The sequence below is a fragment of the Dioscorea cayenensis genome, chromosome 6 (assembly GCF_009730915.1).
Source record: "Dioscorea cayenensis subsp. rotundata cultivar TDr96_F1 chromosome 6, TDr96_F1_v2_PseudoChromosome.rev07_lg8_w22 25.fasta, whole genome shotgun sequence".
NCBI lineage: Eukaryota > Viridiplantae > Streptophyta > Magnoliopsida > Dioscoreales > Dioscoreaceae > Dioscorea > Dioscorea cayenensis.
Window position 1 is genome coordinate 14,500,420 of NC_052476.1, and position 14,514 is coordinate 14,514,933.

The following is a 14,514-nucleotide window of genomic DNA, read 5'->3' on the forward strand; positions in this document are numbered from 1 at the left end:
ATGTGGCTGCCTCTAACAAATTTCGGCAAAAGAATCCCCTTTGAATTGTAAAACCTAGGAGTATTTATAACCCAAGTCCGCTACGGCCTCACCACGCTTGCTGTGAAGGCCGTGGTGAGTAAATTTTGTTGCTTAGTCCGCAAGTTACTTCCTGGCATGGTCTAGCTTAGGCATTGTGTGAATTGCCCACGGGCATAATAATCCATAACAGACATTATGGAGGCTGTTATGACTTCCGTGCTGTCTTCCGTGGTTCCACACTGGCATGGCTAGATCATAGTCATGATGGAAGTGGTTAATGGCCGTAGTGACATCTAACCACAGCTATTGTGAACCATGATGGTGCTTTAATTTAGCACGTTGATCTATTTTGCTTCAAAACACCTCCATATTTTGCTTATTTAGCCCTAAATAAAATAAAAGTCCATGTTGAACAAAAGAATGAAATTCTATACTAGTTTGGTGCTAAACATGTAAAATCTCATCCTAAATATCATAAAAATTATATGTAAAATAAGTGGTTTTCAAGAACTTATCAACATTCTAGAAAGCACTTAAGTGTTGCATCCCTGTAGCTTTTCTTGAGAATAACATTTTAAAAATTTAGCAGTGTCACAACCTCTAGAAACCCACCCGAGATGAAAGCAGTTCTCGTAAGGAACAATGTAATTTAAACTTTGAACAATATATCTTGAAAAGTGTTAACCATGAGTGATAGGGAACGCATTTTGAAGATTTGAATCTACATCTCTAGAGGTTGGGCCTGTAAAACATGAACAAAAATTATATCTGATTCATAGTCAACTTTGGCTTGCAATAACTAAAACAATAGACTAGTATGCATCTTTTTTTCAGGTGTGAAGACTATGGAAATGCCCAAAGATTTATAGTCTAATTAGTTGATTCATCATTGCTTTAAATTTCTTCTGGTTGGGTTTGCATATTGGAATATAACAATTAGACACATGTAACTTGGTACAATCTTTTCATGGGGCATATTTACCTGCAAACATTGTTTATATATATTATTTTTAATCAATGGCAATATATCAGATGTGATTTTAGAAATTCTTCTTTGTGTCTTCATTTTTCTTGTTGTATAGCATATTTACACGCTGATGATTTTTTGGTGGTGGCAAGCCTTCTTGTGAAGTTGGTTTTGCAATTGGAGGTAAAGGCAAGGTTGTCAAACATTCACTAAAGAAAGATGGCTAACAGTTTCATCTACAGCTTCAACATTATATAATTAAACCCTCGGCTCAGATTATAGAAGTTTAAAAGTTGTCTCCCTTTATATTCTATCTTCTATCAAAGCTCATTATAGTCATTCTTTGACATGGCATCTGTTGTTCATTGCCCAACTATCCTAAATATCAAGTTCCAACGCATCCTCCTTGACATATAATCTCCTCTTTGAATTTGGTTCTCTACTTTCTGTCTGCCACTTCTGAGTCAGTGCTTCTCCGACTATATTTTTTTCTCCATAAACTATGCAAGGTCCATATTTCTCTGTTCACCAGTTTGAGCTCTCACTGTGCCATGTCTTGTAATACCCTATAATTTCTTTCAGTACCCAATAATTCCATTGGATTTCTCATTAATGTATTTTACTTTTGCAAATTCGGCCGAGGTATTTTATTAGTGAAATAGTTAAGATGATAGGGGTTGTAGTGAACATCTAAGTAGAAAGCGATTTTCTTTGAACTCTTGACTAGATATTTCATGTTTATGTTACTTATCATTGCTTTATAAATTTTTCTATTTGAGCAAATCATTTTGTGGTCTAGGATTTTATTGTTATCTTCATATGAATTTGAGATATTTGTATGAAACTTTAATGTTTATTTGAGAATAGTTAAGATGGTGAGGTTTCCAGTGAGCATCCAATTTACAATGGTTTTGCCTGAATTCTTATATGCCATCCAATTTGAAAAAATTCATACCCAAAGAAGAGATGAACATGATTAATGTTTACCAACTAATTAAGGAAAGCCAACATGACCATCAAACAAGCATATGAAATGACAGCTTAGTAGGACCAAAGAGAAACATTTCTTTCTATTGTCCTTTACTAAAGCTTTCTCCATATTTTGCAAAGCTTTCTTGGTCACTATGCAATATTTTTTTCTAGTGTCCTATTTTCTAGTATTTTCTTGATTGTTGCTACCCCTCCTGGTGGTTGTGGTGGTGGTCTCGATCAATTCTGCTACCATTTAATCTGGAACTTATGTCATTAATTATTTCTTTTTCCAAATATTTTGATGTCTTGCTAATATTGATCAGTTACGAATGTTGAAAATAGTGTGTTAGAGGGTTATGTTGGCAATCTCAAATTGATGTCATTGTGTTGTTGATGTTTCAACTTGTTTAGCAAAATTATTATTGCTATGATGTTAACATGAATGAATTCTAACTAACACATTTAGGAAATAGATGCCTTTCGCTATCACAAATTATGGAACCTTATAACCATATCATTAGCAAAAAAAATTATAGAACTTTATTGACACATGCATATAATTCAATTCCAAATGTGCAATACAGTGGACGAGACCAAAACAAATAGATATGTATATATATATAACACAAGTTGGCAAAGACTATCACCTTCACATTACTATAAGGTAAAATAGATTAGCTAAAATGTGTACCAAGCTAAGTAATATTTATTTATAATTAGAGGCATTAACAACAATAATATCAAGAACTAGAGAATAAAACTACTCATGGATGTTGTTTCTCATGAACAATATCATCACATGGCCCCCCTGCTAAGTGCCACATATGCAAACATAGATAAATAATTCATATATATAAATTCTATTAGGATGCATAAATATATCTGGGAACATAGATATTGACCAAGAGATTCTGAAGCTTGAAAGGATTTGATTCAACAAATAGTTGGTTCATAGCAAACCCTCAGAATGTGCATTGACACGACCGAATATGCGTGTAAACCGCAAGTGCACGGGTGTCAAAGTAATAATACCCAAGTGAGAGGGTAGTCGAATCCACAGGGAATAGTGTTTAGAACCACCAAGATTTCTATTTAACTATAATGAAAATATATTGATAGTGATGTGAAAACAAACTCAATGCAAATGAAAATAAGAAAATATAAAGGAGGAGCAAGTAAAAGATAGGGAAGGCAATCAACGATAAATGGGGTACCCGGATATTATTATACCTAGGACAATCATTTCAAGTGCAAACACCCTCTATTATGCTTCCTAACTAATGCATTAATGAGTCGTGGAGATCCTTTAATACATGGTCCCAAATCTAAGGTCAATCATGCCTAATCCTATACATGTCCCGGAGAAGAAATTGAACAATCTCTCAACCTCGCACTCGTATAGAATTGCAATGAATTCTATGGATTCCAAGTGATAAATCCTCTTCCTATATGTAGACCTAACCCTTTGGTCCAGGAGGAAGGTACAAAGCCACAACTAAGCCCTAGATGCTAAAATCACTTCAACGCTTCACTCCATTGCACTCGCAACTAAGCCCCAGCTGAAGGTCATCCCTTAGCCCATTCACTCTACTATGACCGCAAAGAACTCGAGGAATTAGAGATAGAATAAATCACACCAGAGGGGAAAAGGGACGCTCTTCTACCTCTCGACTCGTCCTCTCAACCCTCTCCAATCTAGCTTTGTCTAACTCTCGTGGTGTGTCACTCACTCACAAGGGTTACCAACAAGAACTCTCAACCCTAGTGTCACTCTAAGAGAGTATTCACTCAATCAAGCATACAAGATTGGAACTCAATTAAAACATCAATTAATTTAAAGCATAATAAAAAGGGTCAATGAAACGAATACATCCTAGGGTTCACAAATATCCAAGTACCCACTAGGGGTTTAGCTCTCAATGGAGCAAAATAAAATAGATAATGAAATCAAAAGCAAAGAGATGCAATCCATGAATGAAAACCCCTTTGTGTTCATATCGAAGGTCTTGTGGATCGGCCGCGTCTTCTTCAAAGGTCCCCTCGTCAAACCTAGTGCACACCTCGCCGGATTGGTGCCGACGAAAGCTCCGCCAATAGCTCTCTTCCGAAGGAAACACGATGTTGAAGGCCGTCAAACCTCTCTAAAGCCTTGGCAAAGCCTCTCCAAACCCTAGCCGCGGGCGCCTCCAAAGATGGGGAAAGGTGGAAGAAAGATAAGGGAAAAGACGGAGAAATCGGGGCTGAATCGCGGCTTTTAAGGGGCTGGAATCGGGCATCCACACGGCCCTGTAGATGTTCCACATGCCCCTGTGGAATTTCCACACGCCCGTGTGGATTCTTTGAATTTCTGATTTTCTGTGGGCTGTGAACAGTAACTGCTACAGTGATTTCCTGCAGTAACCTTCGACAATACTCCACCAAAAACACTCTCGAATCCATTTTTCATCGAGGCAACATAAACAGGCACACGTTTATGCCGTAGATAGCGTCGCTTCTTCAATAAACAGGTTCATTGGTGAAGATCTTGCTATTAATGCACAATTCAGGATACGCAAATGTGACTGCCCTTGTGCCCCTCCAACTCATTGTAATTTCTTGAATACATGGAGGTTGGCACACATTCACGTATCTTTGAGCCCAACTTGTGTCTTCATGTTTGTTCCTTCCAAGATTTCATCAAATAGTGCATTCGCGATCTACTTTTGCCTTCTTTTCTTAAAACATAGCTTCACAACCCTACCTGCGCAAAAGAATACAAATACACATGTATTAGTGCTTAAACCTGATAAAAGTAATGCTCATTGTAAGGAAAGAACACTTCACATTCTTAATACACAAGCACTTATCATGCGTCTTAGAGGAGAAGATCTTAAAGCAAATTTAAGAGAGTTCTCAAGATACTCCTATTAGTATATTCCAGAATTTGGGCATCGCTTTATAATTTTAAAAATGCCTTTTAGTCTAATATTGTAGTAGTTTTTTTATCGTCTTAGTTGAGGTGTGAACTTGTATGATGCAATTTGAAGTTTTTATTGATGCATATAAGTAGACATTTGTATCTTGTAGCCGGCTTTCTCACTCTTTATGAATTTATAACTTATTAAGGGCAGAGAACTTGTTGTTGAGTATATCTCTAATCTAATGAGGCCTACAAGAAACATGTTGTAGTTGCACATAGTGGTAAATGCATATTATTCAGTCTTTAGGTCAATATCCTAATCATCCATAGCATTTGGCTCATTTGTGGCAATGTGGGAGAAATATTATTCTTTCACATATACAATGGTAAAACTGGCCAATGTATGTTTTCCTTATATTAGGAGATAACAAAAAACCTTTATATATTTGCAGTCCTTTTGAAATATATCATAGTTAATTGTGAACTTTGCACATAATTAATTATGCCATTTTTGTTGGTCCATCCATGACAATTCAATTTCCATACATTAATGCCAACGTTGGTAAATCATTTGTATGATATAGCTACTAAGATGAAACTAACCTCATAGGTGTATTTGTTCTAATTTTTTAGTATTAAGATTTTTATGCAAATAAATAATGCAAAATGGGTAGTTTGCTTTTGAATATTTGCTTGATTTAAAGTAGGTATATTCTTGGATTGTCATTTTTATTGGATACCATCCTGGTTATTTTAGATTTGCACTAAACAACAAAAGTGCATCTTATGTACCAATGTTGTACAATTTGAAAACAAGTTGGATTTTAGAAAAGCAGCTGTTAGTTAATTCTTTATCATGAGTTCTTCCAATTTTGAACTTATATTTTCCATTGTAATAATCTAATGTTTGATCATTTGTTTAGCATCAGATGAAATAGAGGGTTTTCATGCTGAGCTTGTTAAAGTTCGGGAAAGAGTTAGGACCTTAAGAAACTCAACTAATTGAACACAAAGGAAACTATGATATTGTAGTTGTCTTTCCCAGTCTTCTCTGCAATATGTCTTTCTTACCTTTAATAAGATTTAAGCTGTTGAAGCCTTATAGTTGCTTCTATTGCTTAAATGTGTGGTTTTTTTTAATATGACCTCCAACCTGCATTTTAGTTGAAGCACATCTACTGAAGGCTGACATATTGGGTGTAATTTGACATTTTAAATTTTACATGGCATGCACGTTGGTGGAGTAATCTATATTTTACAAGTGATCACAGACCATCCATCCTCTTAAGCAAAAAAAAACATGCTATACTGAGTACCGCTGTGCTAAAATCTTCCCCAAAATAAAATTATGTACACGACTGACTAAATTATTCTTCTCCATTTTATGGTCATTTTTTCAAAAAGGTTGGTGTGAATTTAAGTGGCAGGCTTATGATTATGAGTTGTATTTGCATAGCATTGGAAAAAAAAAAATGATTTGACCTGCTATTTTTTTAAACTTAAAGACTTTATATGCCATATCTTAACATTCTACTTTAAAGGTTTAATAATATTGGTGAAATCAAATATCTTGTTGCCATATCTACTGCATGTCCTGGACTTGAATACATTGTGGTTGAGACTACAGTTTCTGCCCAAGATGTGTTGAGTTACTTAGAAGAAAGAATCTTGGTGTTGTAACTTTCATGATATTGGTAACTTCCATATCTTACACTTACAATATAATAGGCTAGTTATTTTTTTTAGAGGGAAAAGTTTTTGAAGTTCATTTTTATTTGGATTTAGAAGCAATATCAAAGCAAATATTATTCTAGTATCTTACAGATTATCTAACATTTATACCTGCAAGTGGAAAAAAAAAATTTGAAGTTCATTTTTTGGAAATATTGGTATTTAACATTGTATTCTTTGTGATTTTGCTGCAGTTCTAGAACTATCAAGGATTGTCATATGCATTTAGCGGTGGTTAATAACTTAACATGTGACAACAAAAGTAAATAATTAAATAACTAAATGAATAGTAAGTAACAAGCTAATAAATTGTCAATTAAATAAATAAATAAATAAAAATTAATATTTTCATAAAATAATAAAAGACATTGAATTCAAAACCCCAATGGCATTTAAAAAGATTATAAATAGTTTTAAACAAAACAAAAAAAAATTAAATAATTATGTAAAAGATTGCTGGTAACCGGAGATTTCATAGATATATATATATATATATACATATTTATATGTGGTTTACTTACCTCAAATTATTCAAATTCTAACCCACACTTGAAAACCAAAGTCAACCCTCAAGGAAAGGCTCTAAAAACATAAAACAGACTCTAATTGCTTAGTATCTTCTTAGTATCCCCAACTATAATCTACGTCAAATTAAGTGTACAACATGCTTTCCAAGAATTCTCTTAACAAAACAATAATGCATTAACCAAGTTTAATGCATGTAATTAAACAAAAAAAAAGTGCATAAGATATACTATAAACCTATCCAGAAGAAGCACTAACTTTTCAACAATTAAAGCACTGCAGGACTCCTACTTGTGAACCACTAGTTTTTGAGTAAAAATTTAAAAATTAGAAGGTCAGCCCCACCTACAAAACCTAACCATTCAATTGAACTAATACCTTACCGAAGTGAAACAAAGATTAAAGAAGTTACACATAAGGCCCACCAATTAATAAAAGTATACAGAGGCATGGATTATCCTTCAAATGAAAGAAAAGGAAATAAACCTTACTTAATCTAATAATGAACAACTTCCTCATAATTCCAAAACTACTTCAAGTTGTACCAAATACTTAACACCAACATGGTGAATATAGTAGAGGACACTTGATATAGTGTCAGGCCATTTAATCAAAGGCATGTGAGATATAGTGAAAAAAACAAACAAGAGGTTTATACAATGAATATAACTATTAATGGCATGAGTAGGCCCTAAATAGGAAAGATGTATAGGCAACACAACATTGGAACCCTCAAAATGACCTTGCAATAGGGTAAGAAAGATTGAGCTTGCAATGAGACTGACAGAGAAACCAAGATGATAGGGATGCATGCAAGTGTACGTGCGGATCGTATAATAAAGTGTTAAAAAAGCAAGGTCTAATCGACAGGGACTAAATAGTAGAAATACTAACTCCAATATTATTATCTTGCTAGAAAAAAAAACCTCAATGAGTGTCAAATCAACTAAATTTAAGAATGAAAAGGACCAAAATTACAAGTCTAAGGATTGAGAAATCAATAGAAGACGAAGGTGTCTGGATAAGATTTCACTTGGGATTTTAGAGTTAAAGTAATTGCAATTAAATATAGATCAAAACCAAGAATTTTTGGACTGAGATATTTTAAATATATATATATCGGTTACTTTCTCAAGATTCTCCAATACCTAATCCCATGCTACCGTAGTATTGAATCTCAAGTGGCCTATCTCTAGTGTGCACTCTCAATTCCTTTCATCTATGGGTGATCTCATGCAATGAATCTCTTAATCTCAATCAAGCAATCAAAATGAGATAGCCACTCTCGTTACGCCAAATCAACAAAATTAGAGACATAGATGAACCCAACAAGTAAAAAGAAAATCTATATTAAAAGCAATATCAAAATGAATATTCCCAAGCTACATCAAATCCGAACACCCAAGAAAGTTATCCCTCCATGGGATTCTCGTTCATCTCAAAGCAATGGAAATAAAACCCTAGAACACTAAACATGGAAGAAGAAACCCCCTCTCAATGTCTTCACAATAGGAATTGATGTGAGCTAATATCGTCGCCTTGAATCATCACTCCAGCAACTTCTTCAAAGTCCTTCTTCTTCCTTTGATTCGCCGTGAAATTCTAGCGATCGCCCAATAGTCACATCCCCAAAATCAGGCTCTCCAAATAACTTTTTTAGCTTCTGTTTATATCTCCAAGAATCTGGCTAATACACGGGAGTACTTTGCTCATGTAGATCTACTGGATCGCTCGAAACACCGACTCCAGGGATACACTGCTAGGTGTACATGGTCATCTATATGTCCGGATGGTTCTACTTCTCTGCTCTTGAGATGCACAGGCGTGTGTCATGTTTCAACCCAATGTTCTCCTCTGGGCCATGTTCTTCAAGTTCTTGGATGTACACGGGCATGTACATCATATACACGACTGTGCTCTTCTCGGGAGGACTTTGGGATTAGGGAGTGAATGGTCATGTACATGGCCATATGCATGGACCTTCTAATTCTCTGCATGCTCAGCTTGCTGATGCTTTAAAGGATACAAGGGCGTGTATTGTGCCTGTGTAATTCTCTGTTTGTTGTTTTTAGCCTCAATTTGCTCCCGAATTTATTCCTTTGGCTCCAGTTGCACTTATAATAACCTATAAGTATAAATAGAATAAACTTAGTTCCAAATTATCCATAAAAACACTCTTGAGAGCCACTTAAGTGCAAAAGATAATCAATAGGATATGTATAATAAAGCACTTATCACAAGCATAAACTATAGTGCCCATGACACCACAAAAAGTTATCCTCACAACACATCTAGTATGTAATACAACATGTTCTCATTAGACAATCATAGTGTTGAACCAAATCCCTATAGTCAAATACATATTTTATAAAAAATCCAAAGTTCAAAGCTGAAGATGAACGCATTCCAAGGTTACACTTCTAAAACAATATATGTATATATATGAGTGATGCAAATAAATCTTAGAATCCTGAATACACTGAGAATAATCAACACACTCAAGCAAATAAGAAAAATAAATAAACTTAAAACAGAACCTATATTTCAAACATGACCTGAATTTTTTGGTTTCTAAGATGCATAGCCATGGCCAAAACCCACAGAGCTCTGTTCAGCTAAATGTATATCAGGCCCATTTCAAAACAATAGCAAGTTGATGGAGCGAGAGACACAAACTTTTATATTCACATTGGTATGCACCAAATTTAATGAACGGAGGATATTAAATACCATAACAAAGGTGTCAGACCATCTGAACACAGGAAATTGAAGGGTTTAAGCAAGCAAAAAACTATTAATGAATTTGAACAACATCATGCACCATATAATCATGAAGCTTAACTAGAATTATACATACTTCGTTTTCTGTGTTTTAGAGACTAAAAATCAAAAGGAGCAAGAAGAAAAAGAAACAAAGACATAGCTTCTATAGATTAAATAATTTGACTCATCATAATCTATCCTCTCACTTAGGATCTCATCATAGACCACAGCACAAGAAGAAAATCTTCCCCTCCCATAGTCACCAGACTGTTGAGGCTGAGATGACATGGAGATGTTGAATACCTAACTTATATCAGAAATTCTAAAAGTAGATAATCGTGGACATGTGGTTGACGATGATCGCAACATACGTGTGGGAGGCCGTTGAATGAAAATCTAAAAATGTCCCAAAAAATAAACTATTCGAGCCAAATTCAAGGATAAGATTAAATTTGAATTTTTAAAAATAATATAAAATAAAACTACTAATCAATAAATAATTATTAAATAAAACTCTGATTAGAGATTATAGTTTCGCACCGTACCCTCAGTTAAAGAATAATGACTTTTGATATTTAGGTCCTGGTCACCGAGGGTAAACAAATGAGCTCTGAAATTTAACTCGTGTCACTGAATTTAAATAAATGACTTCTGACATTTTGTTTTAACAATATTAATTGAGAGACATATATTTTAATTGCTTAATAAGTTTGTATCTAGATGAAATGCTTTGATTTTATTGGTTTATATTCTGTTATCAATATAATATGTTATATGTATTGTATTCGATTATGAATTTTTTATTTTTCCATATGATCTCAATGATTATAGTGGTTTCTTACTGGTTTGTTAAGCTCATAAGTTTATTCTTTTTTTTTTAAGATCAAAATTATATTAGGTCGGTGGATAGTCTAGCTCTAATTATCGACTAAAGCCGACTACAAGCTAGTGGATTTCTTATTAAACCTTGAGTTTGTTATGTTTGTCTTGAATCACTTTTAATTACAAACCCAATAGCTTTTATTGAATATGCATTCTAGTCAGTATTGAGTGAATTCAGAAAGGTTTTGAGGCATTCCATGCCTACCGTGTTATGCACTGTGGGTGGAGACCGTTTGTCGCGCACCTGGCTCAACGAACTAAGTTCTGGCCGTGACAAATTCAGATATTGATCATTTAATTATTATTTAAATTATCCTTTAAAATTCTAGTTATAATATATATATATATATATATATATATATATATATATATATATATATATATATATATATATATATATATATGATTATTCAATTATTTGTTGAATACATAATTTTGAAATAATTTGATTAACTTGTTCCAATGTGGGATTTGGAGTTTTTGGGCGTTAATCAACTAAGTGACACCACACATAAATCTATATGTATATTTATATGAATATAAATTTCAGATTTATATTCATATAAATCGTAGGTAATGGTTTTTAATTTTCCCGCCGATATAAAAAATCATAGTAATAACTCATTGTTAATATAAATATTGAATTTATAGAAATCCATTCCAAATCTTAATCTACAAACTTTGAATTTAAGAAAAAATGTTCAATATAACCATTTGTCTACAATCATTCAGAAACTTAAGTTACCATCGAAATTTGAAAGCATCAAAAGAGAAAAGTATCAATGCGAAGTTGTGTCTCTACCTCTTGTACCATAAAAGAAAATCATCCATCCCAATTTTTGTACCACTCATTTGTCAAAACCTATTAACTTCTCGCAATAAATTATAAAATAAAATTACTAAATATATCCTATATACTATTCCATTAAAAAAAATAAATCTTAAATTTGTATTTAAAAGTTGCTTTATGAAAAACTTTGTTATCCAAGCAAAAAGAAGTAAATACTAAATGTAACAAACCTGAAAAAATTATAGCCAACATATAAATTTTAAACTTAGTAATAACCTTGTTTATCTCCACTGCATAGTAGATAAAAAATGTCAAATAAAAAATTTTATTAACTTACATCAAAATGTAATAAACATAATCATATAATATCTTTGACTATTTTACATTGTGTTCATCATATTTTACTCCTAATATCTGCCTTAACATTTGTTCATGCTTTGTCAATTGAGCTCTATTCTCATACGCTTTACTTCATATCCCCTTCCACATAATTTTTTTCTTATTCAAGATCTTTAATGGACTTAGCATGTCCATGTCTTGAAGAATTTGGCTATGGACCATAACTTAATCCTTTAATATAACCAGATTGAAAGTCAAGAACCTCATCAAAAATTTTGTCAACATCAACATCCTAATTTCTCATCTATAGCCTTTTCAAACTTTTGCTGCATTGCACACTAAAATCACAACAAAAGTATACATCAAACTTTCAATAATATAAACAAAATTCTACATAGATATGATAATTAGCTCACATAGTTTACTTTTGCTTCTGAAAGTAGTCCATCATTTTCCTTCCTTATAGTGAGTACTTTTGTACAATTCAATCCTATCACACTCATATTGTTCCCTAGTTTCATCATCCTTCCTCATCTATTTCATGAGAAATAACCAAAAGTGACTATGTATAAATTCCATTTATAAGATTGAAAATTATGTTTAGATCTTACAAGTTTATGACGAACAACAACAAAGGATTTAGATCCTTGATTATGGGGTGTTTTTATATATGATCTACTGACTTTTGCTTTTTTAGCCTTTTCCTATAAAAGAAAAGGTTCAATAGATTCTTGATATCAAGTAAAATTAAAACACATTACTGATAATGATTAACAAAATACATGCATGTACCTCAGTTTTATCATTAGTCCAATAATCGTACAAATCCTCCCAATTCTGTTGAGCAATAAACTTATTAAGTTTCTTCTTCCCTGCATCCTCATAGTTAAGAAAAATTCAAATAATACTTCTTCAAAGATTGATGATGATCTCTAATTCTATTTTGTCAAAATAGCAACTACGCAATCAGCTATCATTGGATTTGTCTCGATGCCAATAACATCCAAATTTATCTAAAAAGAAAATTATTAAAACAACAATACATAAAATATGTATCTTATTTAATATAAACCATTCTTACCCCAAGACAATTAAATGTTGTTTTATGTGCTCCTCCCAGTCAAGTTTCGTGATCAATCGTACACAAGGTAAATAAGTCCGAGCAATAACACCTAGCACATTTGATAGCTATGCTAATTGAACCCCATATAATGGTCTACCTTGATCTATGTCTATATAAATAGGAAGCTTATTTTTTATTAGTTTCACCAACTTTTGTAAATCGCAATCTCGTGTCTCACCTCTATAATTTTTCTTTGTTGTACTAGAAGCTATAAAAAAAGTCCAACATCTATAAATAATGAAATAAATAAAACAACAACAACAACAACAACAACAACAACAAAACCCATATTGTATAGCCATCCGATGCAATAATGATAACTATAACAAACACAAAACATATACTTTAGCTAACATGAAAAGCATCTATAAAAGTAGGGGTCTAATTGTTACCTCATATTTAAATAATCAAAAGTAGGTAGATAATTTCCAACTTATATCTAAAAGAATGAATTTCCAGCGGAAAGTTTTCTATGTCATCTTGACTAAACCAATCTTCCTTGAGCTGAAGGAAGCAATAAATAAAAAATAACTCAATGTTCACAATGTGAATAAATTTTTAATTTCTATTATGTTAAATATGCTCTTCATAATTAAAGGCTAACTTACAAAATATGGGCAACCATCTAAAGCAAAATTTGTGGGGGCATTTTGGACAAATAAATATTAGTAGAGAACAAAGATACCACAATCCACACCATTTCTTTCTTTTGAAACTTATCATAGTAACATTGTTAAAAGTTGAGTCATAATATTAAATAATGCAATGCTATACATAAAGATAAATGGCAGAAAATGGTCACATAAGGAGCAAGAAGAGGAATTTTGGATATAACCACTTTATTCTCGCCCCTTGCCTTAGTTCGACAAATATCTAATACGAATTTGATATTAGAATATAAACATGTGTAAATTGATAAATAAACTTGGCTAAATAATGCATTTTGTCATTTTTAATATTGCTAGGAAACTACTCCAACTACATAATAAAATGTGATTAACTATTCACAGGTGCTATAACTACTCAAAGATTTTTGCAATTTGATCAACTGCAATGTATTTCTTCCTTTGTATTTTAAAGTTGTGTATGTTTATTGAAAAGGAAAGTGACACTAAATGTTTGTCTGACTCAAATAGAGCAAGTCAAAGCAAAGCCTTCAAACACACCAATTAAGCCTGAATACCACATTGATAGAACCTTGATGTTACTACAAGCATGCTGATTACACCTTCCTTGATGTCTGTTTTTTCATTTCACAACTAAAAACATGAAGGTACATATAAAATGATCACTATATAAAGCAATGACACAACAAAAACACAATTTAAGGTGCTTCAATATATTTGGCTTATATCTATACACAAATAGAACAGTATTAATTCATTATGGAAGTTTTAAGGATAATAGAAAGCTCTCATGATACTCATCACCAAAATATTTAAATAGTGAACATAAATTCAAGATACAAAATCTATAGACTATCATTCTTTTATATTAGCTTA